We start from the raw sequence: 26243 nt of genomic DNA on the forward strand, positions 1-26243 counted from the left end.
ATTAGAAAAAAAAAAAAAGCATATTATTATATAATTTTACTATCTCATACTTTATTTTTCTTCCTTAAGGATATGATTTCTCTGTCATCAAGTTCAAATGATATCAATGTATACCATGAAATCAATGTAAACACTAACAGAATGCCTTCTGTGGGGGGGGGGAGCAGGGAATGGGGGAAAAATTGTAAAACTCAAACTAAATAAATAAACCCTTTCTTAAAAAAAAAACAACTTGCTATGATATCTCTGGATTACAAATTTTGGAGTCATCTTTGATTCAATTGTTGCCTGCATCCATAATCTCTATCAATAAATCCTATCATTTATTCTTTTTAAATTCCTTTAAGAGGGGGCGGCTAGGTGGCGCAGTGGATAAAGCACTGGCCTTGGAGTCAAGAGTACCTGGGTTCAAATCCAGTCTCAGACACTTAATAATTACCTAGCTGTGTGGCCTTGGGCAAGCCACTTAACCCCATTTGCCTTGCACAAAAAAAAAATCCCTAAACCTAAATTCCTTTAAGATTTATAGCTTTTATTCCACTTCCACTACCAATAAACTAGTTCATAATAGCATCACTGCATTGGCCTTCTACCTCCAGTTCCCCTACCTCCAATCTAATCTGATTCTGACCAATAAAGAGGAACTGGTTGTTAAAGAAGAAATGACCAGAATTTTGGGAGGAAGTGTTAGAATGCTAAGCTATTAGTATTTGTAAAGATAAGAAAGGAAATGGCAGGGAATCTAATTATGTTAGAATTTGGAAAGATTTAATTCAAAAAAGCTCAAAGTAAACTTGTAATGCAAAATCTTAAGGACTAAGTTTCTAAAATATTGAAGTCATATTAAGAGAAACACAAACAAATGACTCCAATGACAAAGGACATGATGGTTCTCTAAGAGCCTGATAGTACACATCAACCAAATAAGATTTTTAAAGACAAGAACAGAAGACAGAAGCAAAGATAGATATACAAAGGAGTATCACAATTCTGGAAGAATCATGTCAGAAAATGTGATGAGCTCAGGCTTCTCTTTTTTTTATTTATTTATTTAAGGCAATGGGATTAAGTGACTTGCCCAAGGCCACACAGCTAGGCAATTATTAAGTGTCTGAGGCCAGATCTCAACTGTTGGTCCTCCTGGCTCCAGGGCCAGTGCTCTATCCACCTAGCTGCCCCTCAGAGGCTTCTCTTAATATACAAAAAACAATCATGACCTTTTTAAAAACATCACTGACAGTAGGAGGAAAAGGAAATAAAATTGCAACTAGGATTAAATGGAAACATTAATGGACACCAAAGAGAAGACATAACTATTTTATATCTATCTTACTTCAGTTTTCTCTACTTAGAAGGATAAACTTTTACAAAAGAAAAGTAAAACAAAAATGATTAACATGAAACAAAACTGAGATAAATCAATATGGCAATATACCTATCTGCCCTCAATAAATTTAAAGATGAAATGAATTACAAACCAGGAAAGTCAAAGAAATGGCAGCTGCAATTGCTGGACTAATGTTGGGAAAAACTTCAAAAAATTGTGGAGAACTAGAGAAGCCATTCAGGACTGGAGATGGTCAAAAGTTGAACTGAATTGCAATGAGTGAGTATGCCTGGGGTTAATTACTGGCAGAGTTCTAAGATGCCTTATACAGATGATGACTTATTGCTCATTAGCTAAGTGGTCAAAGAATATGAATAAACAATTCTAAAAAGAACTGAGAACTAGTGGTAATCACATAAAAGACTGTTTCAAAATCACCAATGGGTACCACAGCTAAATAAGAGGTATGCTGGCTTTAAAATCAAACAGACTTTGAACCTATTCAAATCCTGCTTCAGATTCTTATATCAGATGTTATACCTTGGACAACTCATTTAATCTCCCAGGTACTCTATTCTGCATATGTAAAGTAGAAAGGGTTGGGCTGGATGACCTCTGAAGCCCCTGAAGTTCTAGTTCCAAGATCCCACCCCCCTCAAAAAAAAAAGAAGATCAAAAGAGCCCTAAAGCAAATTGATGAAGATGTACAGAAAGAGGCAGTGATAAAAGTATCAAATGTACTTTTAAATCCTTTTAATGTATCCTTTTAAATCCAACTAAAATGTACCAAAACTGGAATGTAGACAGTCAGTACAGTTGTGAATTGAGCCAGTAACTCTGGAAAGCAATTTAGAATCATGTTCATGATTTAGAAAATTTAGAAAATATCCATAGTTTTTAACACAATGATACCACTGTAAGACATATACTCCAAAGATCTCAAAGAAAGAATCTATATACACCAAAATGTCCATACCAACACTTTTTAAAGCAGCTGAGAATTGGAAATTAAGTAGAATACTAATGATTTATGACTGACTAAAATAATTTTCCTACTACCAGTTTGACCACTCTTTCTCAGTCTTCTTTGCCCAAGACAGCAGCAAACTGGGGGTATTTGTCCTGGGCCCTCTTCCCTTTCTACTCAGTGATTTCATCAGCTCATAGTAATTTAATTATTACCTATCCATAGGTGTTCCACAGGATTCCGTCTTGGCCTTCCCAAATTCTTCCTCCATATTACTTCACTTGTGTCTCTATACTCCCATAATCTAATAACTATCTCTAATGCTGACAATTTTCAAATACACATATCCTACCCCAAACTCTTAATGATATCCAATCTTGCATCTCCAACTTTTTCTCTCGGGCACCTCAGACTGAATGTCCAGTAGACAACTTGAACTCAATGAATCCAAAATCCTATCTTTATTATTGTAGAGGGCAACACCAACCCCTGAGTCGTTCAGGATTGAAACCAACATGTCTTCCTAGACTCACTATCTCCCACTTCCCATATCCTATCTGTGAGGTCAAGGTCTGTAAATTTTACCCTTGGGAAAAAAAAAATCTATCTTCTGACACTACCACCATTCTGGTATAGGCTTTTATCATCTCACATCTGAACCAACTTACTGAACCAACCTGTTCATGGATTTACTTGCCTCAAATCTCTCTGTTCTAATCTTTCATTCAAAGTCATTTTCCAAAAGTGCAGGTGTGATCATATAAACCTCCTAACTCAAAAAAACTCCAGGGACTCCCTACTGCACTCTAGGATCAAATACAAAATGTTCTGTTAGCATTCAAATCTAACCCTTTCTGTCTTTCCAGTCTTTTTACCTTACTCCCTCCCCCCCAACCATGTACTTATCAGTCAAGTGACAATGACCTCACAGCTGTTCCACCAAGGAGACACTCCATCTCTTGACTTTAGGCATTCCCCCATGCCTGGAATGCTTTCCCTTCCCAATTTTGCCTCCTTACTTTCCTTTTAAATCCCAACTAAAATCCCATCTTTTATAGGAAACCTTTCCCAACCCCTCTTAATTTAATGCTTTCCCTATGCTATTTCCAATTTATCTTACGAATAGCTTGCCTTGTATATATGTTTGCTTATTGTCTACCCCATTAGATCATAAGCTCCTTGAGATTATATCTCTTTATATCTCTGGCATTTAACACAGTGCTTGGCACATAGCAATGACTTAATAAATGCTTGGAGATTGACCCTGATATATATTTCCAGTTACAGGCTTTCCAGAGCTCTAATCCCACATTACCATTTTTTGTTCTAATCATTCAAAAGATACTCCAAAGATATCTGAAATAGAATATATCCACAACTGATTCAGTATCTTTAATGTAAAATTTACCCTTTGAATTTCCCTATTTCTGTCAAGGGCAACAGAGTCTTGTCATTCAGGTTCATAATTTCATTGGTTTTTTTGAGTCCTCACACCCTACATATCCAATCAGTAGCTAATTCTTATTAATGCTACATTCAAAAATATTTCTCATATCTGTATCCATTTGTTTACTTATACAGTCATCCTTCTATTCAAGCCCTCATCACCTCTCACCTGGACTTTTCATAACCTTCTAATAGATCTCCCTATCACAAGTCTCCCCCCCCCCCAATTCATCCTTCACAGAGCTGAAAGTGACTTTCCCAAAGTCGAAATAGAAGCATGTCTGCATGTCTCTTCCCTACTCAGTACACACACACACACACACACACACACACACACACACACGCACACACTCATATGCATGGTTTTTTTCTTCTGATTAGACTTTAAGTTTCTTGATGTAAAGAACAATTTTCACTTTTGTCTTTGAATTTCAGAAACCAGAATAATGGCACTCAGGAGGTAATATATGAATGTTTTTAACTGCAACAAAAAAAAAGGTTTCAAAGTATTGAAACATTAATAAAAAAAAATTAAAACCAAAAACAAAGTACTGAAACAATTATATAAATTGATGAAGAGTGAAGGAAAGAGAACCAAAAAAAAAAAAATACACACTAACTATAACAAATAGAACAACAAAAAGAATGCTGTGTGACTATAATGAACAAGTTTAGCACCACTTGGAAAAATATATCATTTTCTCCTCTTTGCAGAAATGTGAAATTATGGGGATGGAATATTGCATATAATTTCAAGAAACAACCAATGTATATTTAAATTGAATTGTTTCACTCTAATTTTTTTGTTATAAATGAAGGTTCACTGGGTAGGGAAAGGGGAAAGAATAGACTACAAAAAGAAGGTAATCTTTTAAGAGATATCAAAAAAATTATTATGGCCCATACATGGATTTATGCTGCCTCACTATGCTTATTTGCCACAAGAGAGATTTTTAACTAGTTTAATTAATTTAATTTTTAATATTTCAATTTGATGGGGTGAAGGTAGAACAGTAATAGTAATAAAAATAGTAATAAAAAGATAACAAAAAAGATGAAGAATTTTTAAAATATACAGAAAAGGAAAATCTGAGGGAGATAAAAAGGACTTCCTTTGGGGCAGCTAGGTGGCGCAGTGGATAAAGCACCAGCCCTGGAGTCAGGAGTACCTGGGTTCAAATCCGGCCTCAGACATTTAATAATTACCTAGCTGTGTGGCCTTGGGCAAGACACTTAACCCCATATGCCTTGCAAAAAAAAAACCTTAAAAAAAAAAAAGGACTTCCTTGAAACAAATCAATAAACATTCATTAATCACATACTTTATGGCAGTCACTGTGCCAAGTGCTCAGTACTCAAAAAGAGGTAAATGGCAGTCTCTGTGTTCAAAAAGCTCATAATCTCATGCAGGAGACAACAAATAAGCATATACAAAGCAAGTCATAAATAACAGCTAAATAGTAAATATAAGGGAAGACACTAGAATTAAGAGAGATTGAGAAAGGTTCCTATAAAAGATGGGATTTTAGTTGGGACTTAAAGGAAGTCAGGCAAATCAGAAGGAAGAGCAGTCCAGTCGTCAATGGGGGAACAATCAGAGGAAATGCCTAAAGTCAAGAGATGAGAGTGTCTTGTTTGTGGGATTAAAGAATTCATGTTGGGGAGTAAGGTGTAAAAAAGACTGGAAAGAGAGAAGGGGACAAGGTTATGAATGACAAGGGGGCAAGGTTATGAATTTTGAATGACAAATAGAACATTTTGTGTTTGATCCTGAAGGCAATAGGGAGTCATTGCAAATTAATGAGTAGGTTCATCCCTCTTTACCCTACAACTTACTACTATCTGCTTAGCCCCAGAAGTCAGAAATATGATCAATGAATAAAGGAGTGGTATATATTTCAGCTCCTTACCATAAAAAAAGTTTTATAATATTTAAAGTTGTCAAAAGTAGAACAAGATACATCGAGATGTACTGAGTTGCCCATCTCTGGACATCTTGAGATAGAAGAGAAATGCATAGTTGTCATGGATGTTTTTATATAACTCCTCTGCTTGAGGGAGTTAGACCAACTTATTCATAGAAAGGTCAATTTCAGCTCTAAATTTTGAAGAAAACTTTTACCCTATTATTATTCATTCTTACATTTTATGATACCTGTTAGGACTGTTGAAGTTGTTGTTCTACAGATAGGAAGTAGAAGATTGTATATACATATATATACGTGTATATATATATATATATTTATATATATATATATATATATATATATATAATCTCTAAAGTATCTTCCAACTCATAAGCTGTGATTGTGATTCTATGATTCTATGAAACAATTATTTTTTTAAAAGTAAAATAAAAGTAATCGGTGAATTTATCATTCAGAAGATGTGAAGTCTTTGACAAAGTGTTCAATAAAATTTGTTGAATTGAACTGACCTGAAATGAAGATGAGGTTTTTTATAAGCAATATTAACAATAAAAATCACCAAATTTGCAGACTTCAAGGGACCTCTCATAGACCAATCTATAACTGAATAACAATCTAGTCTCCAGTATCACTGACCAGTGATCAACTAGCCTTTACATGAAAACTTCCAATAGAGAACTTACTACCTTCAGTATGGACAAACTTAATGTCTCCAAAGGTAGCCCAATCCAAAATGGTAAAGTTTTAAGTTGTTTTTTCCCCCCTCAAAACAACACTAAATCTGCCTCTCAATTCTACCTACTGCTCCTAGTTCTGCCTTCTGGTTCTAAATAAAACAAGTCTAGCCCTTCCTTCCACATGAAAGTTCTTTAAATATATGAAAACTGTTATTATATAATCTTCTAATTCTTCTCTTCTCCAAGCTCAATATTTCCATTACTTCAACCAATTTTTATTTTGTGGTTCCTTGTTTTCTCACCATCCTGGGTGCTCTCTTCTGAATATGCTCCCAAAAAGTCCATCTTAAAAAGGTAGTACCTTAACACAATCCTCCAGATGTAGTCTAAACAGAATAGAGAAAATCAGAATTCTTAACATATGCCACATTCTTGGAATCTGATTTTATTAATATACTCCAAGATTACATTAACTTTTCTTGTCTCTCAATTCATATTGAGTAATTCACTACAACTCCTATGGCCAGCTACTCCTTATTTCTGCAACTGATTTATTGTGCCCAAGAGTGAGATTTTAAATTCATTCTTTAAAATTGTATCCTTCCTTTCTATCACAGCATGTGATAGACCTGAAATCAAGAAAACTAGATTGAAATTGCCACTTGGAAACTTATTAACCAAGGCTCATTCTCCATAAAATATGGAAACTTTCTTATTTCACAGGATTATTGTGAGGAAAGTGTTCACTCTGTGTAAACTTTTGTAATTTGAATTAGTATTGCTATTATTCATTTTCTTAGATTCAGTTCACCATTCTTAATTTTCAAGATTTTTTCCAATATCCAGTGCATTAGTTATTTTTTCAAGCTTCATGTCATCAGACAATTTAATAATCAAGTCACATATGTCTTCATTCAAATCAAAGGCATAAATGTTTAAAAGCATAAGAATAGAAAAGATTCATGAACACTCCAACACATGGTAGAACTCCCTTCAATCACTTTGGGGTCCAACTGTTCAAACAGTTCTAAATCCATTTATCTATACTACCATTTTATCCACCCCTCTCTATTTTGTCCAAAAGGAAACCATAAAAAGGCTTCATCAGCTGCTTTGTTAGAATGACAATGAGCATTTATACAGTGCCCACTATGTGCCAGGCACCGTGCTCAGTGTTATACAAATACCTCATTTGATCCTTCTAACAACCCTGGGAGGTAAGTCCATATATTCTCTCTCTACACCATTTTCCTGATTTACCAGACTATTAACACCTCTAAAAAGGATATGAGGTTAGTCTGCCATGACACCATTCTGGCTCTTAATGAAGTTTCCCTTTCTGGATGTTTGCAAACCATCCCTTCAACAATATATTCTACTATTTTGCCAGAAATCAAAGTCACAGAATGGTATACTGCCTCCTTTAAAAGAAAAAAAAAGGGGGGGAGGACATTTGTCCTCTTGTTCTGAGGATTACTATTCTAAATGATTTTTCAATTCAGCTCCTCAAAAGTCTACAAGTGCTAGCTAATACATTAAAGTAAAAAATTTTTTGAAGCTTGAAGAAAGCCCATTCTAAGTAGTTGGCCTTCCCTCTTCTCCCCATTTATTCATCAATCGATTGATATGCATTTAGTAGGTGAGGTGACTACTAGGCCCAGAGGATGTGCTAGGTATTAAAAGGCAAAAGATACAAATGAAACAGTTTCTATCAAGTAGCTTACAATGTGTTGAGAGTGAGACCATAGAACATAGCATTCATTTTTGAGAAACTATATAATAAACATAAAAGTACATGAGAAACAACATGCTGTGTGAAATGCCTGGGACTGTGTTCTGCTTCTGGCAGACTCATAGAAGTAAACTACCTGTGGGCAAGCACGTGACCTATTAGTGCCCCTAGGCAATTCTCTTAAACTAAGTTATAGAAAAAAATTTGATTTGGTCAAAAAAATTGTCCCACCAGGATTAAGTTCCCCAAACCAATGAAATCAAAAGTCCAGAACCATAACTAAAAAAAAAAAAAAAAATTTAAGCACTCAGTTTTATACATAGTAAGTGCCACTGTACAAATCTATGCTGAATTAGACAGCATTTAACATATACCACATAGAACAAATGCATTCTGTTTACCTTTAGAGCTGAAAGAGATAATCTAAATTGTTGTCCAACCTTCTCAATTTACAAATGGGGAAACAGAAGTCCAGGGAGATGGAAGTGACTTGCCCAAAAGTCATACAGGCTATAACTGGCACAGACAAGAGCTGTGCCTGGGTCTTCCAGTGTCAAGCCTAGCAGTCTTTTTGCAATAACACCCTATACCTGCCATTCCTTGGGCTCTTACCTCTTAGCTTAGTTTGTGCCATGCACATACCATGTGTATTTACCAATATAATGTTTTAGAAACACCATTGTTCAAAGCTAACCTCAAGTTCTAGATCTTCCAAGAAATATGGTATGACTATTTCTTTACTAACTATTCATGCTAATCTCTCATTTCTCTATTCCTACTAAATTGAGAGTAGTCCTTAATGATATACACTTCATTCTTTACAGTTTCACTAGTGTCAGTTTTTTCTACCCAACTGTCCTGGAAATTCCCTTAAGAGCAAAGAGAAAATGTTACGTCACGCATTTTTATCCTTCAAAACAGTTAGCAAAGTTCAAGGCACAGAGTAGACTTGTCAGGCATTTAATAAACTAGAAAGGCTTAAGAGTCTAACTCTATTCACTAGATTAAAAAAACTTATAAATTTATATCCTTAATTTGTGAGACATTTCGTAGTAGGAAGGCAGTTTTAAAAACTCATTCCTCCAATACTTCTCAAATATACCTCTTTTTTAGTTCTTTTCAAAGAATAAAAATAATTTCCATTGCTTTGAATTAAAAAACATTTCTTTTTAATAATAAGCATGCATTGATAACTAGTTTTTCCTTTTTAGAATCCTTGTAATTCTTCATTTATAAAATCCAAACTGGCTTTTTTATTACATAAATCTACATTTTTGAGGGTCATCCTAAACAACTATATATATATATATGTATACATATATATATATAGACAGATAGACAGATAGATAGATATAGTAGTTAATTGATGATAGGTTCATACTGCCACCACCTCCCTCCATTGTCAGTTATAAAAAGGTTTGATCCTACTTCACTCTTCACCCATCATATAAAGCATATGTCATTACAAAGGTTCTTCAACTAATCAGTGGATTGTATCCCAAAATGTTTTGTCAGTTGTCTAAGTTGAAGGATTTTTTTCCTACAAAAGAAATTGTATAAATCCTAAGCCAATCTTCAAAAAAAAACATAGCTTTAATCCATAAAATACTTAAAGTATATTATTTCAACTACAACAAATCACCATTAATTAAAATAGTTCTCTGGGGGGAAAGGGAAGAATTCCAAGTTCCTACTAGAGATACTCTTCCATTCCACCAAGAAGAAAAGAGCTCGATGTGAGGGAAGTGAAGAAAGGACAAATAATCCGGAGTACTGTTAATTTAACTATATGTACATAATTGAAATAGCCCCAGGTGAAACTTCCCAGGTTCTCTAAATTGGGACATAACACTAGAATAAAGGGCCTGCTTTTATAAGCTAAAAACATAGGCTCCACCCATCAACACATGCAAGTTGCTTACAAGACAAGCATTCTTCATATATGGAATGCCTATACCTTATTCATTCCATTCACTCATCTGAGTGCCTCCCACGTGCTAGTACTACCCTAAATACTATGAATAAAATGGAGCCTTTGTCATCATGGAACCTATATACTAGTATGGGAGGTGACAGATGAACATGTTCACTTCCTAAGAACATTTAAATGCCTACTATATGCAGAAGATTCTAGTGGGAAGCAGGGAAAATATACAGTAAAGATAAGACAAACTCTCACCTAATGGTGAGTCTAGAAGGGAGATGTTATACAAACAAATAACTGTAATACAAAACACCCAAGTGAATAAGAGAGATATATAAACAATTATAAGAGGGCTAAGAAAGCAAAGGTCAACTAGGGAAGGCTTCATGGAAATGGTAGGATTTGGGTTGCTCTATAAAGGATAGGGAAAAATTCAACAGACAAAAAAAGGGGGCATTAGAATAATCTAAGCATACAAAAACCATAAAATATGAAAAGAATACAAAGAAATGGATTCTGAAGAAAAAGATAAACTTCTGACTGAAAGGATCAGAAAATGCTTCCAGGAAGAAGTAGTCATTTGACCTGGGTTGTAAAGGGTAAATTGGATTTCATAGATCAACACAAGGTGAGAAGAAGAAGGAACTTTAGTTTTAAGATCTCAAGTCTCAGTGATAAGAAAAAATGATGGTGCCACTGAAAGCAATAAGAAAGTTAGAAACTATCTACTGGGGAAGAAACATGATGAATGTATGTTGAAATAGACTGAATTTGTGATGTTGACAAAACATCTAGGTGGAACATCTAGTTATCTAATAGAAATAAGGAACTGGAATTTTAGGAGTTATTCACTTGTAATAATTAAAACTTGACAGCTAGGTCAATAGAGCACTGGGCCTGAAGTCAGGAAGACCTGAGTCCAAACTCAGTCTCACTTATTAGTTGTGTGATACTGGGCAAGTCAGTTAATCTTGTGTGCCTCAGCTTTCTCAGTATGCCTCATTGTAAAATGAACTGGAGAAGGAACTGACAAACTACTCCAATATCTTTGCAAGAAAACCCCAAATGGGATCATATTATTGTAGGGCCTGAAAATAGTCATTTCATCTTTCCTTTGGCAAAGAGAACCTGAGGAGACACCAACATTCATCCAGCAAGAGGAAGAAAAGACAACAAGTAAAAGACAAGAAAGAGGAAGGAGGATCCTGCATATAGACAGAAAGCTTAACAATCATCTAAAAACCAGAAAATATGGTATCACAAAAGTCAAGAGAGATCAGAGTTTCAAGAGGGAAGACATAGCCAACTATTTTTAATTTTATAAAAGTCAATTTAGTTGTTATTTCTTCAGGGCATCCTATTAGCCTCTGGGGACAGAGATAAAAATACACATGTCTACTCTCAAGTAAAGGGAGATAATGCTTTCTTCTTTTCCCCTTAAATCTAAATCTTAGTACAACTCCTGGAACATAGTAAGTAAGCACTTAAACAAAAAGATTACTGACTACCTGAAGTTACATTCAAGGAGTTATGAGGAAAGAGAAAAGCCCTTGCTAGGATTTGGGCTGAATGACTCTCAGGGTCATTTGAATTCTTATATTCATAGATTCTCAAATTCTATATATCCTTCTTTGATAACTTGCCTTAATGAAGTAAATAGATTTTTAAGGATGAAATTAAATCAATTGAGACTTCAGATAAATCTTTTGAGACGTGTCACTTGTTTGTAAGCACTCTAGAAAATAAAGTTGCCTATGTAAATTGAAGTCAGTTGTCTCAACAAAGTAATTACTTTCAGATATTAAGTACATTAATTATGGTAATAGCTACTGCAGAAACATGGAAATATGAGCTACCATTCAATAAGGTTTTAGTTGCAACAAGATAAACTTGAATAAGAATCCCCCCCATCATATAGCATAAAATTTAACACATACCCCAAAGAAAATAGCTTTGCTTTTCAATATACTGTATTAATACTCAACAAGAATTTTGAGTAAAATTCATAGATATTAAGAATGTTTACTTATAAAAAAATGTTTACTATACAATTTCTTCAGAAATGTGTTTGGTACTCTTTTCACTAATGAAAATTATAATAAAACCTAATCCCCCCCAATTCAAAAAGACCAACATTATGAATCAATCATGATGTGGTGACCAAGCTTTTAATGATGAATCCCTCCATACTTTGTTAGATTAAACCCCAAAATACAGATATATAATTGTCACCAGATCTGAACTCTGAGCTTTACAGTTTTATAGGATCTGCTATAGTCTTCAAGGTAAACTTCATGCCACAGGGACCAAAATTAGAACTTTTTCTGCTAACAGACAGAAATGTTAAAATACAATAATTCCTCATTAAAAAAAATTATTGAACTATTAGAATAAAGTCTCAAAAAAAGAAAATCTATCCTATCTTTCATCTGATTTTATGTTACTTCCTAAAATAATCCACAAATTTTTATTTTATTATTTTAATACAGTGAAAAACTGCTTAATGGTACACAAAGAATACTGTCTAGGGGTGGCTTGGTTGGCACAGTAGTTAGAGCACTGGCCCTGGAGTCAGGAGTACCTGAGTTCAAATGTGACCTCAGACACTTAATAATTACCTAGCTGTGTGGCCCTGGGCAAGCCACTTAACCCCATTTGCCTTGCAAAAACCTAAAAATAAAAAGAATACTGTCTACATTTGTTTGCCTTAGTTATAACACCTTCAAGCCAAAGTAATTTTCCTGATAAAAAAGTAAGCATCTGAAGATGAATGTTAAAATGTAAAAAGAGACTTCAACTTTAAAATCTAATTGTGAACCACCCTAAATAAACTACTTTAAATTTAAAATAGAATATGAAATTGTTTTAAGGAATCAAGAATTTCCAGCCAATAATTAGAACTTTTTCATCTAAAACTTTTAATAACTTCTATGTACAAGATGCTCAGAGAACAAGAGGGACAAACTCAAAGAATAAGAGTCCTTGCCCTCAAGTAACTTAAATCTAATATGGGAGATAAAACAGGTATATAAATTATATATAAAATATCACAGATGCTATAAAGAATCCAGAATAATGTAAAAGTTCAGGGAAAGGAGATTGATTTGGAGGAGAGGGAGGCTGTTTTAAGAGATGAGAAAAAAATATTCTTGATCTGGGGGTTCCTAAAAAGGATAGTATTATACAGGCAGAAAAAGGGAAGAGGAAAGGAAGAGAGATTAATAAGGTATTTCTAAATAAAGACAATAAAATTATTAAGGCAGAAAAGTCCAGCTGTTGAGTGATGGCAAGTTTTCCAGATTGACTATAATATAAGATGTATGAAGGAAGAGAGTAGGACATAAGGTTAAGAATGCAGAGCACTATCAGAGAACAAAAAAACAAGCTAAAGAATTAAATAGGAAGCTAGTGAAGGTTTTTATTGACTGGAAGTGAGCAGGGAAGGAAGTGCATAGAGATGGAGAAGGCAATATATTACTGAGTTATAAGAAAATTACTCTGTCAGCAGAGGGCAAGATGGAAAGAAGCAGAAAAGTAGAGACCAGTTGGGAGACTACTTCAGTTAATGAGATCTTAAACTTAGATGGAACCAGTGGAAGTAGAAGACAGGATGGAAGGAAGAGATGTTTTAGCCAAAAAAGTAACCAAATTTAGCAGCTTATTGGCTGTCAGGCAAGGGAAAAGGAGAAAGTAAGGAAATATTTTATACATTTCAATAACCTTGAAAGCACAGATAGCAGTTTCTTCATCTTTGCATTTTCCTCAACATCCAGCAATGTTTTCCACTTAATAGGTACTTGAATGTTTTTAATATATGTGTGTTTGTGTGTGTGTGTGTGTGTGTGTGTGTGTGTGTGTGAATAGGGGTGGCTAGGTGGCGCAGTGGATACAGCACCAGCCCTGAAGTTCAAATCCAGCCTCAGACACTTAATAATTCCCTAGCTGTGTGGCCTTGGGCAAGCCACTTAACTCCATTGTCTTGCAAAAAAATGCACGCATATATATATATATATATATATATATATATATATATATATACATATATATATGTATATATATATATATATATAGAGAGAGAGAGAGAGAGAGATAGCATTATTATTTAGCATGTGCTATACCCATACTATGTTATTATTTTATGACTGTGTGTGTGTGTGTGTAGGTAGTGAAGCACAGTGGGGAGTGTTGACTCTGGAGTCAAGAAAACTTGATTTTAAATCTAATCCTTAATATTGACCAGCTAGCCATATGATCCTGGACATATCACTTAACCTCAGTGTCCCAATCAATTAAGGCTACAATTCAAAGATGAAATATTGAACTTCATTAAAAGAAGCACTTTTCATGCAGGGAATTCCCTATAAGGATGAGATCACAGGTCTAGATTTATTTTAAGTTATTTTTATGCCTTAATAATGTCTATATTAGTTCCTTGAAAATCCCAAAACATCTGTTCTATTTTATAGATATGACCAGGAAAGAATGGACCAGAAAGTTGGTATAGGTCCAGCTCATTGCTTCTCTCTCTCCTATAGGGTTAGGAGTATCATCATGGCACTGATGACACATAGCTTCAAAACCTAGGGGACATTGAGGAAAAGTGGAGATAAGAAAGAAGCATGATGATATATATGACTGGGTAGAAAACGAAAACTGTCTAGTCCTCTCCCACTTCTTTCAACTAAGTCAGTGACAAACAGAAAAAAAGGTGGTGATGTGGATAGAGAATAGGCACCAGAGTCAGGAGGACCTGAGATCAAATCTGGAATCAGACAATAATTATCTAGCTGTGTGATCTTGGGCAAGTCACTTAAGCCCGTTGCCTTGCAAACACACACACATACATACAAACATACATACAAACAGACACACAAATTGGTCAAGCCTTCAGCTCTTGAAATTTTGGATCACCACAGAATCAGAGGGAAAAGGAGATTTATTTCTATTTCTAATGCTAACTCACCCCCCCCAAAAAAAACTGATAATCTATTGCTTGTTTCTGAGAAGAAATGAAATATTAACCCATTCAATGACAGCAAAACTAAAAATAAGGACTAAGAAAAATCTGTGAAAACTAAGAAGTATATACCCAGACATTACAGAGAAAGGTTCTATGACTCTCTCATCCTTTTTTGTTTTGATCAGTTGTTCAGTCATGTCTAACTCTTTATGACTCCATACCATACTGTTCATGGGGTTTCCTCAGCAAAGATGCTGGAATAGCTTACCATTTCTTTCTCCAGAGGAGGCAAACAAAGATTAAGTGACTTGCTCAGGGTCACAAAGCTAGCTGCCACCTGCTCTATTCCACAATAGTCTAAAGATACTTTAATGCCAGTTATAAAATCACAGAAAGGCTCTCAAATGCCACTGAGTTCGACCCCATACTTTTAAAGATGAGGAAATTGAGGTCCAGAGAAATGAAGGTCACACATGTAATATATGTTACAGGTAGAATTTCAACCTCTATTCTCTGACTTCAAATCCAAGGAGAGCTCTTTGCACTGTACCATAATGCCTGCCAGTCTTCTAAACTTGACCCAATTTAATGACTACAGCTGATCATTTGTGATAGTATTAACAGTGTTTCAGGAGAATTACAGGCTTAAAAAAAGGTGAGAAATATATAACAAATACAGGTGTAATTTTAATTATAGAAATAACAGAGTATATAAGTTAGGTAACTAGAGAATATTATAAAATTCATATACCATAAATGAATCACAAAAATGGAGGAAATTTAGAATTTAAAGGAAACAGCACCCATCTAGCTGAAACCATACCCAAAAATGAATTCTCCTAAAAAGATGTTATACATTACAAAGGATTACTTGTATAGATAACTTTTTTTTTGTTAGAAAGTTTTTCCTTATGTCAAATCTAAACATACCTCTCTGCAATTTTCACTCAGAACTGTAGCCCAGTTCTGTCCTACAAGACCAAACAGAACAATTTGCATGGTAGGCAGGGCCAAATTAGGAAAATCACTGGACTAAAGTTCTTGTTCAAATTTTGCCACAAACCAGTTTAAGCAAGTTTCTCTACTTCTCTAAGAATCAGATTCACTGTTTAAAAAAATTAATAAGCTGAACTACATGACTTCCAAGGACCCTAATCATCTAGGGGCTGACAGTCCATGATTCTAAATAATGACTCCACTTAAAGCAACTATGTTTCTGAATTATCTCTATGTAACTAAGAATATTAAGTAACACCATTATTTTGTAAAGTAACATTACTAAAAATGATTTAATTAAGATCAAAACATAAATATGAATTACTAATTCAGTACTTAGAGAACAATGAAAATTTAATTACCTCATCATTTCATATCATTTGTTCATTTTAAGCCATTATGTTCCCAGATAGACCAGAAAAAGGTTAGTACACAACAATACCACATAATATTTTAAAAGAAAATGATATGTTCTGATATAGTTTATTAAGATAGACTTTTGCTAAAATATTTAACTAAGGATTTTTCCTTTTCTGAATTATAACACTTTAGGAAAAGATGATCTTCAAGGTGCCTTACTGCTCCCTCTAAAATAATATGATTCTAGTCTAATCCAACAAGCATTTATTCCATTCTTATATAGTTTTATTTTATCTCACTGAACATCTTAGAAAGGGAAATAGAAAACAAAGAATAAACCATTCAAATCATTTAAAAATAGTTCATAACTCAGAAGATTTTGAAATAGTTAAAATATTTCAGTGTATAATTGTGATGAGATCCATAATATTAAAGTAAAAATGCAATAATTAGCAGCAAACACTTAAACATAAGATAGTAAAACAATCGCTTTAGGGAACTTTTTAATAGTTTAGTTACTTTAAGTTAGGTTAAAAGCAAGACAAGATATTTACCTTAATGTTGTAGTCATTCCACCATTATATAGAACGTAAATACCTTAAAAAAAAAGTGTGTGGGTGTATATACCTGAAGATGTACAACTCATAACTACAACAAAATGTTACAAATTCCAAAAAAAAAATTAGAATCATTTTCTTAGTTCAATGGCAAAATATCTGCTTTGAAAACTTGAAGCTACCAAGGTTTTCCACCCACTATATGCATATATTCTGATGTGTAGCAGTCTTTAATGAAAGCATGAATACAAAATTTTTATTGTGCTTTCACTGTTCAATTGATTAGATTTTTTTTACTCTAATTTTCATAGGAGTTTATTGGGGGGGCAGTGTGGGATGGGGAGAGGGGGAAGGAAAGGACATAGGCTATTTGGTAAGCAAAATTACGCCCCCCCCATACCTAAAACTCTTAATGAAAAAGGATATCATATGGCACAGAAGTCTAATAATGTACTTATATATATATACACTTATATGTACATATATACATATATGTGCATATATATATACACATCATACATACATAATTCATTTGTATGTATGTGTGCGAATGAGAAGGGGGGAAACAAATATAAACAAATATAATGTTAAATTTACCAAGACAATCTAATTTTCTTTACTTCTATACAAGACTCCACTCCCATCCCATGCTCTCCATTCTCACTGAATTTGCTAATTAATAATACAAATAGCAACAAAAGAAAGTATCAAGCTTTCCAGCCAATGGCAGAAATGTATTGATTATAGAGATTCAGCAACAGGAGTTACTTGCCTGATTCTCAATACTGATGAAAATCATGGCAAGAAATGCCAAACCAACCACATTACATGTTCTACTTTCTCTTCAGTTACTCCACTATTTCCCTGAAAGATAGGCAACCTCCACTCAACAGACGTGCACATGTAAATTCACATACCTGCACACATCCTCTTTACTCTTCCCCTTAAACCATATCACAGGAGTCATTTAATACATGGGAGCTTTCCATTTGAGCACCTTTGCTAAGAGATGTAATTCAATAAACCACATCTATTATTGGAAAGATCAAATGAGACAACAGAATCCAAGAAATCATTTTAAAAAACATACAAAATTCTATTTTTAAAGAGCTTTAAAACAAAGGGTTCAAATCAAGACTTTCAATCTTATTCCACAACGGCTTCACTACTCTTAAGATCAGTTCAGTCATAGAGGTCGTCTAATCCAAAAGCAAAAAAAAAAAAAAGTAACATTTTCATATAAAGCTTTTCTTCCTAGCAACCAAAAAAGCCTAACTTGGTCCTGTTCATGAACACAACTTCTCCTGATTGGAAAGAGAAAAAATAAAACTGTTGAATGTGCAGTCAAAACAGCTACCAGAAATAGCCTACAATGAAAATGTAGCAACAGAAACATCCTTACAATTGCTACTAATGTAATCACTTCTACTTAAGAAAATACTTTTTAACTTCTTCATTTAAAATATTAACAAAAGTCTGATTTTAAAAACAAAAGTGACTGATCAGATGCACATTTATAAAGTGGGGAGGGAAAGTCTACCAAAAATCATTATAAATCAGTAGAGAGATCTATAGCTTAGTTTCTCAGCGAATTTTTAAAATCAGAAAAATTTTAAGTTTTTTTAGAATTAGCTCAGGCTGTTTGCTTTTTACAGACATAACCAAGACTCAATTTACTATACTTAATAACTTCAAGGATAACAATATATTCCAAAAAGGACTTAACTTTACTCAATGTTTAACCTTAGGTAAGATGCTGAACATGCTTTTTTAAAAAATAATTATTCAATTTATTTGTTTCACACAAGCAATACTGCAACCCTCTCTTAAAATTGCATGTAACTCCCTCAAGGAGAGATATATGACACTAAAAACATAGGGGGCCACAATGGCAATCTTCTAGAGGCCCATGGGCCTTATTGCATCATTTACATAGCTGGTAACATAACGGCAGCCTCTTGATTCCTTCACTATTATGGAAGTACCAAAAAACGGGGTGTGGCCCTGAGTAGCAATGATGTAGGGTTGACACAGTTATAACCACATTCTATCAATTGCATGGGTTTACTGGGATCACCAAGTCTAAATATATGACTAGAAAAGCAAAGAAAGTAAATTGGTCTGATTATTAGTTGTTTGGATAGCCACTTCAACAACTTCTTAGGTCCATTGGGCAGGGGACCTTCCATAAATTGCCTGGGAAGAAGAAAACAATGATATGAACTGACGAGGAAGAACTAGTCCAGAACTGACTGCCATCAGGATCATATCTGAATCCATGATGAGAGGTAATATAACTAACTTATCACTAAGAATTTAACATTGAAAGTACTTCAAAAGCTACTAAAACATATCATATTCCTAGTTCTATACCAGCACAAGCTTTGAAACAAATCTCAATTAATCTTTGTAATAATTATTAATTTAAATGTTTTTCACTTGACTTGTAAACATTAAATTAAAGATTCACAAGAAAACATTTCACAGAATCACACAATGTCAGTTAGAAGTGACCAAAGGCCACCTAAGAACCCATGGCTGAACAAGAATCTTCCTCTACCATCTACCCTCCGAACAGTCTCATTCTATTTACATCTCTTCTAGTATATTATAAAGAAGAACTCAAACTTGAAATTTCAAAGGAAAGTTCAAAGTTATCTTTTTCTTTAACAAAGCATGCTAAGGAAAATCAATTACACTTGCATTACAACTACATTACAATAGCGGAGAAGAATATGACTAAAATATTTCCATTTAAAAGGTATCAAACTTTGGAATAGCCACCATTCTTTTTCTATGTGAGTAATTACAGGGATTTTTTTAAAATGTCAACATTTAATAATGAACTTAAAAGTATTTTGCCAGCATTTTTAAAATATCTACTGTCCAAAGATTTTTTTTTCCAAAAGAAAAGCTGCCTATTGAGAAGTAATTTTAGTGCTAGGAGGCAGTATGGCATACTCAAGATGCCCTCTTCCTAAAACTATCTCTATGATTAAGTGGCCTTATTAGGTAGGTAAGCAGATTTACTTCTATGAATCTCAGTTTCCTCATCTGCAGAAAGAGGGAGTTGGGCTAGTTCCATGAGGTCCTTTCAAGTTCTAAAATTGGCAGTAATGTCTATGCCATCCTTCTATCACCATTTATTTAATCTATTTAATCTTTGCTTCATCTATAACACACAGCATAGTGCTCTACATAAAACAGGTGCATAATAAATTTTTGCTGAATGAATAATACCAGAAATTTCTAAAACATTTAAAAATTTTCAAAGTACTTGATATGTTATTCACTTGAGCTTATACAAGGTTGATACAAATTTTATAATCACCATTTTACAGATGAGAAAATAGATTCATATGTTGAATAATTTGTTGTTGGACACATAACTAGTCAAGTATCAGAGATGTCATCTGAATCCATGCCTATTTGACTCCAAGTCTAGAAATCTATCTATTCATTACTCCACACTGTAGGATTTCTATTTGACAACATCTTTGTAGGTCTTTTTTCTATTAGAGTATGATTTGGGTGAAAAAGTTGTAATTTGATTTAAAATTTCTGATAACCCATTAAAAAAATAAAAGAAAATTCAACTGATAAATTCAGTTCAATCATAATCCTACCATTATAAGATTTCAAGTAATAGTTGAATTAAAATAATGGAATTAAAGAGCAAATGATCTTCAAAATTTTTCAGTTTAGCTAAAGTATTAATCATAGATGTCAGCGGAGACATTTTATTTAGTGACAAAAGCAAATAGGATAAATAAAAGGACGAGAAAAGGTAGTATATACTAAACTAATGGAGTAATGATAGTTTGACAGATTGCATTATAAAACTGTATCAAATCTTAGTTTACTTACATGTATGTGCACACACACACACACACACACACACACAGTTTTTCTCAGCCTAGTATTTTATTTCTCCTTAACCTACCTTATATATTAATAATACTAAATTCTTAGATTTTTCTATAGTTAACTGATAAATAGGAAAAGAGCAGCAAAAAAAGTGATTATATAAAAATTGAAATAAATGCACTCATTTGGAATTACCAAGCCAATCCAAAGAGTCATATTACATTAGAACATTCCTAGTATGATCTCATACTTCAACAACATATTCCTTCTTCCTTTTAAATAGTTGGATCAACGTAAGCTCTGTCTTTTTCCTTTATTGTTCTTAATAGGGCACATTTGATCAGGAGGTTAAGTCATTTCCTGACTGGACAAATCTGGAGTTTGGGGTGGAAGGTGACATTTTTCTAGTAACATACTTGATTGTCTTGACTAAGCATGTTTACTCTTGCATCACCTTATTCATATTAACATGTAAAATTTGAGTGTGCTGTCTTCTATCAAACATGAAGACCTACACTGTATTACTGAGTGACAGAACTACCACAACAAATCATTCAATCTTTTGACATTTTAAATGAAAATATTTTCAAGTTAAACTTTTTAAATACTCAAATTATAGCTATTTTCTTATAAAATTCTACATAGACTATCATCAATCTAAAAACTGCATGCATTTGTGAAAGAGCTACAATAAATTGACAAGTGTCATTACTCTTACAGATTACAAGGATATGCATCGGAACACTTAAACAGAGTTCTCTCATAACAAAAACTTTTTAAATGTATGCATTCTTTTCAGGTGATAAAAGTGTTACAAGGCAGTATTTTTAGGTATTGTGTTGAGATATATATATATATATATATATGGAGAACAGTTCTGACATTCTTAACCAGTATTTTACAAATTTACAATATCACCACATCAACATTCTTTAAGCTAAATTTGACCTTAAAACTTTTTCACATAAATTTGTTTAGTTTTATCACGATTACTATTAAGGATATGAATATCATTCTTCTAACTTAATGGTTCCCTCTCCTAAGAAAATGAACACCTTCAAATGGGAGTTTCCCTTAACTAACATTAAGCTTAATACATACAGTTTTCAAACACTTATGTGAGATACTGATTATGAGACTGAAATTTACATTAACAACAAATTTGAAAATGCTATTTTTAAAGTTTAAAGGAAAAGCTAAATATATAAAAGTACTATTTTAAAACTTGTCTTTTACATTGTAGAATTGTTTTTCCTCAAAACTACTTGTGGTGACCTTTCTTTACCATTTCTTCCTATTTTTCTGCAAGAGGACAGAGAAGCTAAATATATTTTTAAAAAATACATTTTTAAACTAGCTTAACTTCACCTTAGATTGCAAATAACATTATGAACTACTACTTGATCTTAACTAAAAAAAAACTGTTTAAAAGTGGAAAATGTGGTACTATGATAAAATTCATCATACTCTGATTCTGAGTCCTAAGAAGGGGGGGGGGGGGAGAAACTTTAAATCCTATAAAGATATAGCTAATTGTGTATATATAGAGTAAACCACAAAATCTTGACTCCTGAATTCCATGATTAGAATAATCACCTGTTAGAAGCCTAATTAAAATAGGTTATTTCCACAACCACCCCTTTCGACAGGTCACCTGGAATGCAACTATTGCAATATTCACCGTTTCTTAATAAAACAAAATAAAACAAAATTATTTCCTGGTATTAGTCTTATCAAGCTCTCCAAGTTCTTTTCTAAATTGTTTTCTGCAGAGTGCCAATTTTTAATGATTTTTCTTTCAGGAAAACTTTTAGTTTAAGGAGATGGAACACTCAGAATGTCTTTTCCTTATTATCACCTAGAGATGTAGAGGAGAGTTCTCCTACATGCCCCAAGCATCTAGCTTTCAGCCTTTTTATTATCATTGTCAATGAATGGGCCCCAGTCAAATTAAAGCTGCCATTTTAGGTTAAAGACTGGAGAGCCTCTGTTGTGCAACAGCAAGACAAAAACACTCCGAGCGACAGATGCACTCCTGTGATTGGGGGTTGGGAGGGAATTATGAATTTCAACTTTATAAAAATCAGAGTTATTTTTAATAGGGATCATATATATGTATATATACACATACTTACACATTACTGCAAACTAACGGGAATTATAACTGGGATAAATCAGCTACTCATGCTGCTAAGATCATAGTCATTAAGATTTTTTTGTCGTCCTTAGAATAGATCTGTGAGGAAATGAACAGAAAGATTTTTTTCAACTGGATTGTTATGTATAATGTGTGTGTTTCCCCACTCACTGAGACAGAAAACAGGGGGTGAGAGGAACATCCCTTTTGGAAAGGTATTACCCACTATAAACATTGTTCAAAATCTGATTTTCTGAAAGTAGGATCAGAGCATATACATCTCCATTTGAAAAATAAGATAATAAAATGTTGAGTGTATTCCAGAGACCTGGCAAAGTGATGAATATTTTTTAATGAACTAATAAAAATGCCCATGTGAAATAATATAAAAGAGAAAACTCAAAAAGTACACTTGGCCTGTGGAGAGTTGGATAGTGCACCTAAATGTAGTCATTCAAAAGGAAACTCCCCATGTGGATTGCTACTTTTCTTTTGTCCATTGTCTGTTCAGGGGGAAAAAAAAAACAACTACTTTAAATCGAGGCGTGAACAGTCTCTAAAAGTGACCTCTGGGAAAAAAACGTCCGATCTATATGGCATGTGCACTATAAATACCGCTTTCCTATTAGGGAGCACTCACAAAGGCAACAGAGCAATTAGTTTTGGGGGGGTATATTCCCACAGTGAGGGTGTCCTCCTCTTATAGAATGCTATCAGGATAAATGAATGCAATGTAATGATGGCTGCTCGTTGCCTGCAGCTCCTTCTCCCGGAGACTCACCAACAATCCCCCCCCACATACACACAGAGATACCACCACCACACACATGTACACACGTAGTGTCCGCTTCTCACTTCCACCCGCCCCGCATTGAGCAGCTCTCACCGCCTCCACCGCACCACCACAAAAAACCACCCCATTCATCCGGTTCTCCCAGCGGGGCAAACACACACGCAACACCGAACCTCCGGCAGAGCCCAGCTCCCTATGTGAATCAAACAAACAACACCATCCCCCTCCCACCCTCGCTGCTTCCCCCTCCTCTTCCTCTCCCCACTGACCGCTTGGCCTCAAACCACCTTTTCCGTTCACCCTCAAAATCGTTGTTATTTTAAAAGAAAAACCCACCCCAACCACCTCTGGGAGTCACCTGGTGACCCCCACCCACTCTCTCCCCCTCACCTCCAGGCAGCGTAAGGTGGGGGGAGGAAGGGAAGCGGAGTTGGGTTTCGAGGGTTAAGTCTCTATTATGCAGCAGCCGCCGCCACCGCCAACCCCAGTCCAGCCCTGCAAGGTAGTGTTATCTCTTTTTTCCTCCTCCCCCTCGAGTAACCCACCCCCCTCCTCCCCGCCCCTAGTCTCTCTTCCCTCTTTCTTTCTTCTTCGGCTGTTGAGAGCAGCCGAGGAGCCCCGGGATCCCCCCGTCTCCGATGCGTGTAACTCTCCGTCGCTCCCATTCAGACCCTCCTCTCCTGCACTTTCCTGCTCTCAGGACAAACACCAGCACCTCGTGTTCTCTCCCTTCCTCCCCACCTCTTTTTCCCTCCTCCCCCCCCACTTCCTCCCCTCACAGTTGCCACAAGATTATCCTGCCCGCCCCCCCCCCCCCACACCCCCCCATCCAGCAAACCTCGCAGGTTATCCCTCCGTGAGAAAGCTCCGGGAGGAAAACGAAATGCGCGTGGCCATGGGAAGGACTCACTTTGTTTAGCGCTTGTGCTGCCGCGGCGGCGGCTGCTGGGAGCAGTCAGCGTGGTCAGGTCCGGGGAGGGGAGGGGAGAGCGGGAGGGAGGGGGAGGGAGGGGAGGGGGTGATCTCCCTGTCGTGATTCCCGGAGAGTCCTATCTCTCTCTCTCTCTCTCTCTCTCTCTCTCTCTCTCTCTCTCTCTCTCTCTCTCTCTCCCCCCTCTTCTTTTTTTCTCCTCTCTCTCTCTCTCTCTCTCTCTCTCTCTCTCTCTCTCTCTCTCTCTCTCTCCCCCCTCTTCTTTTTCCTCTCCTCTCTCTCTCTCTCTTCTTTTTCTTCTCTCTCTCTCCTTTCTCTCTCCTCTTCTTTTTCCTCTTTTCTCTCTCTCTCCTTTCTTTTTTTCTCCTCTCTTTTCTCTCTCTCCTCTTCTTTTCTCTCTCCTCTTCTTTCTCTCTCTCTCTCTCTCTCCCCCTGCCACCGCCACTTCTCTTTTATCTACCCCTTCTCTTTTTTCCCCATTTCTCTTTCTCACAGTTACTTTTACTCTCAACTTTTTTTCCCCCAACCTCCCTCTTTCTATTTAAAACCTTTTAGGAACTCGTGGTCTGAAAAGGAAGGAGAGGAGCAGCGGCGCGAGAGGAAACGCTCACAAACACAAACACACACACTCACTCTCACTCCTGTCCCCCGCCGTCCTCCTCCCTCCTCCCCCAGCAGCACAACAAAAAGCCATTTACATCCAAGGAAGTGACCCTGCACACACTGTGCAACACCCCGCCCCCCCCGCCCTGCACCCCCGGATCGGAACGGACCCGCGGCGGCTCCCCTCAAACCGCTCCGGAGTCCCTCTTTATCCCAGAGGCAAAAGTTGGGGGGGCGGCCGGAGAACGTTATTCTCTCCGCGAGTTGCCCCCCCGGCCGGGGAGCCGCGGGCTGCGCGGGGCTCGGCAGCCCGGCGGCGGCGGCGGCTCTCGGCGGGGCCCCCCCGGGGACCCCCGCCCCGCGCAGCCTCCACTCCTCGCTCGGACCCAACTCCGCGGCGCTCGCTCCTCCATCTCCCCCAAGTAGCAATTTCCTGCCGCCGCTCCTCCTCCTCCTCCTCCTCCCGGGAGGGAGCCCCGAGAAACTCACTCACCCGGTCGGCGGGGAGGGGGCTCTCTGCCGGCGCCTCGCTCGCAGGGGGACGCACGACCCCGAGCGGACCCCGGAGCCGAGCGGGCTGCCGCTGCCAGGGGGGGTTTAATTCACGGGCGGAGAGTTGGCCGCGGGGGGACTGGGCTCTGCGAGTTTCGGGGTCTCCGGGGTCCCCTGGTCCTCCTTTCTCCTCTTCTCTCCTTTGTGTAATTTCACTCGATTCAAGTTTAATCCGATAGTTCCCGAGCACGAGCGCGTCCGTCCGCACCAGCAGAGCTCAACCCCCCGCGCCGCCGCCGCCGCCGCCGCCGCCGCCGTCGCCGCCGCCGCCGCCGCCGCCGCCGCCGCCGCCGCCGCCGCGGCTCCAGCACACCAGCGCCTGCGCGCCCCCGCGCCGCGCGCCCCCGCCACGCCACCGCCGCCGCTCAGCTGCCGCCTGTTCTCCCCGGAGGCGCGCCCGCGCCGCCGACACCTGACGTCAGTCATCGCCTGCTATAATTTATGCAAGAATTCGGCCCGGGTGGCTGCGGCTGAAGAGCCGGAGAG

General features: G+C 36.5%; 1 protein-coding gene across 5 annotated transcripts in view; it reads right to left on the reverse strand.

Moving 5' to 3' along the window:
• Nucleotides 1-25978, reverse strand: part of CHD7 (chromodomain helicase DNA binding protein 7) — a 231432-nt gene extending 205454 nt beyond the window's left edge. For 3 of the 5 annotated variants that reach the window (XM_074204186.1, XM_074204187.1, XM_074204181.1), the window contains exon 1: nucleotides 22877-23850. The gene's annotated coding sequence lies outside the window, so the exon portion shown is untranslated. Of the gene's footprint in view, nucleotides 1-22876; nucleotides 23851-24509; nucleotides 24596-25698 lie in introns of those variants that run through there. The other 2 variants (XM_074204183.1, XM_074204185.1) reach the window with 2 other exon arrangements.
• Between the last annotated feature and the right edge of the window lie 265 nt (nucleotides 25979-26243).

Source organism: Macrotis lagotis, chromosome X (assembly GCF_037893015.1).
Source record: "Macrotis lagotis isolate mMagLag1 chromosome X, bilby.v1.9.chrom.fasta, whole genome shotgun sequence".
Taxonomy (NCBI): domain Eukaryota; kingdom Metazoa; phylum Chordata; class Mammalia; order Peramelemorphia; family Peramelidae; genus Macrotis; species Macrotis lagotis.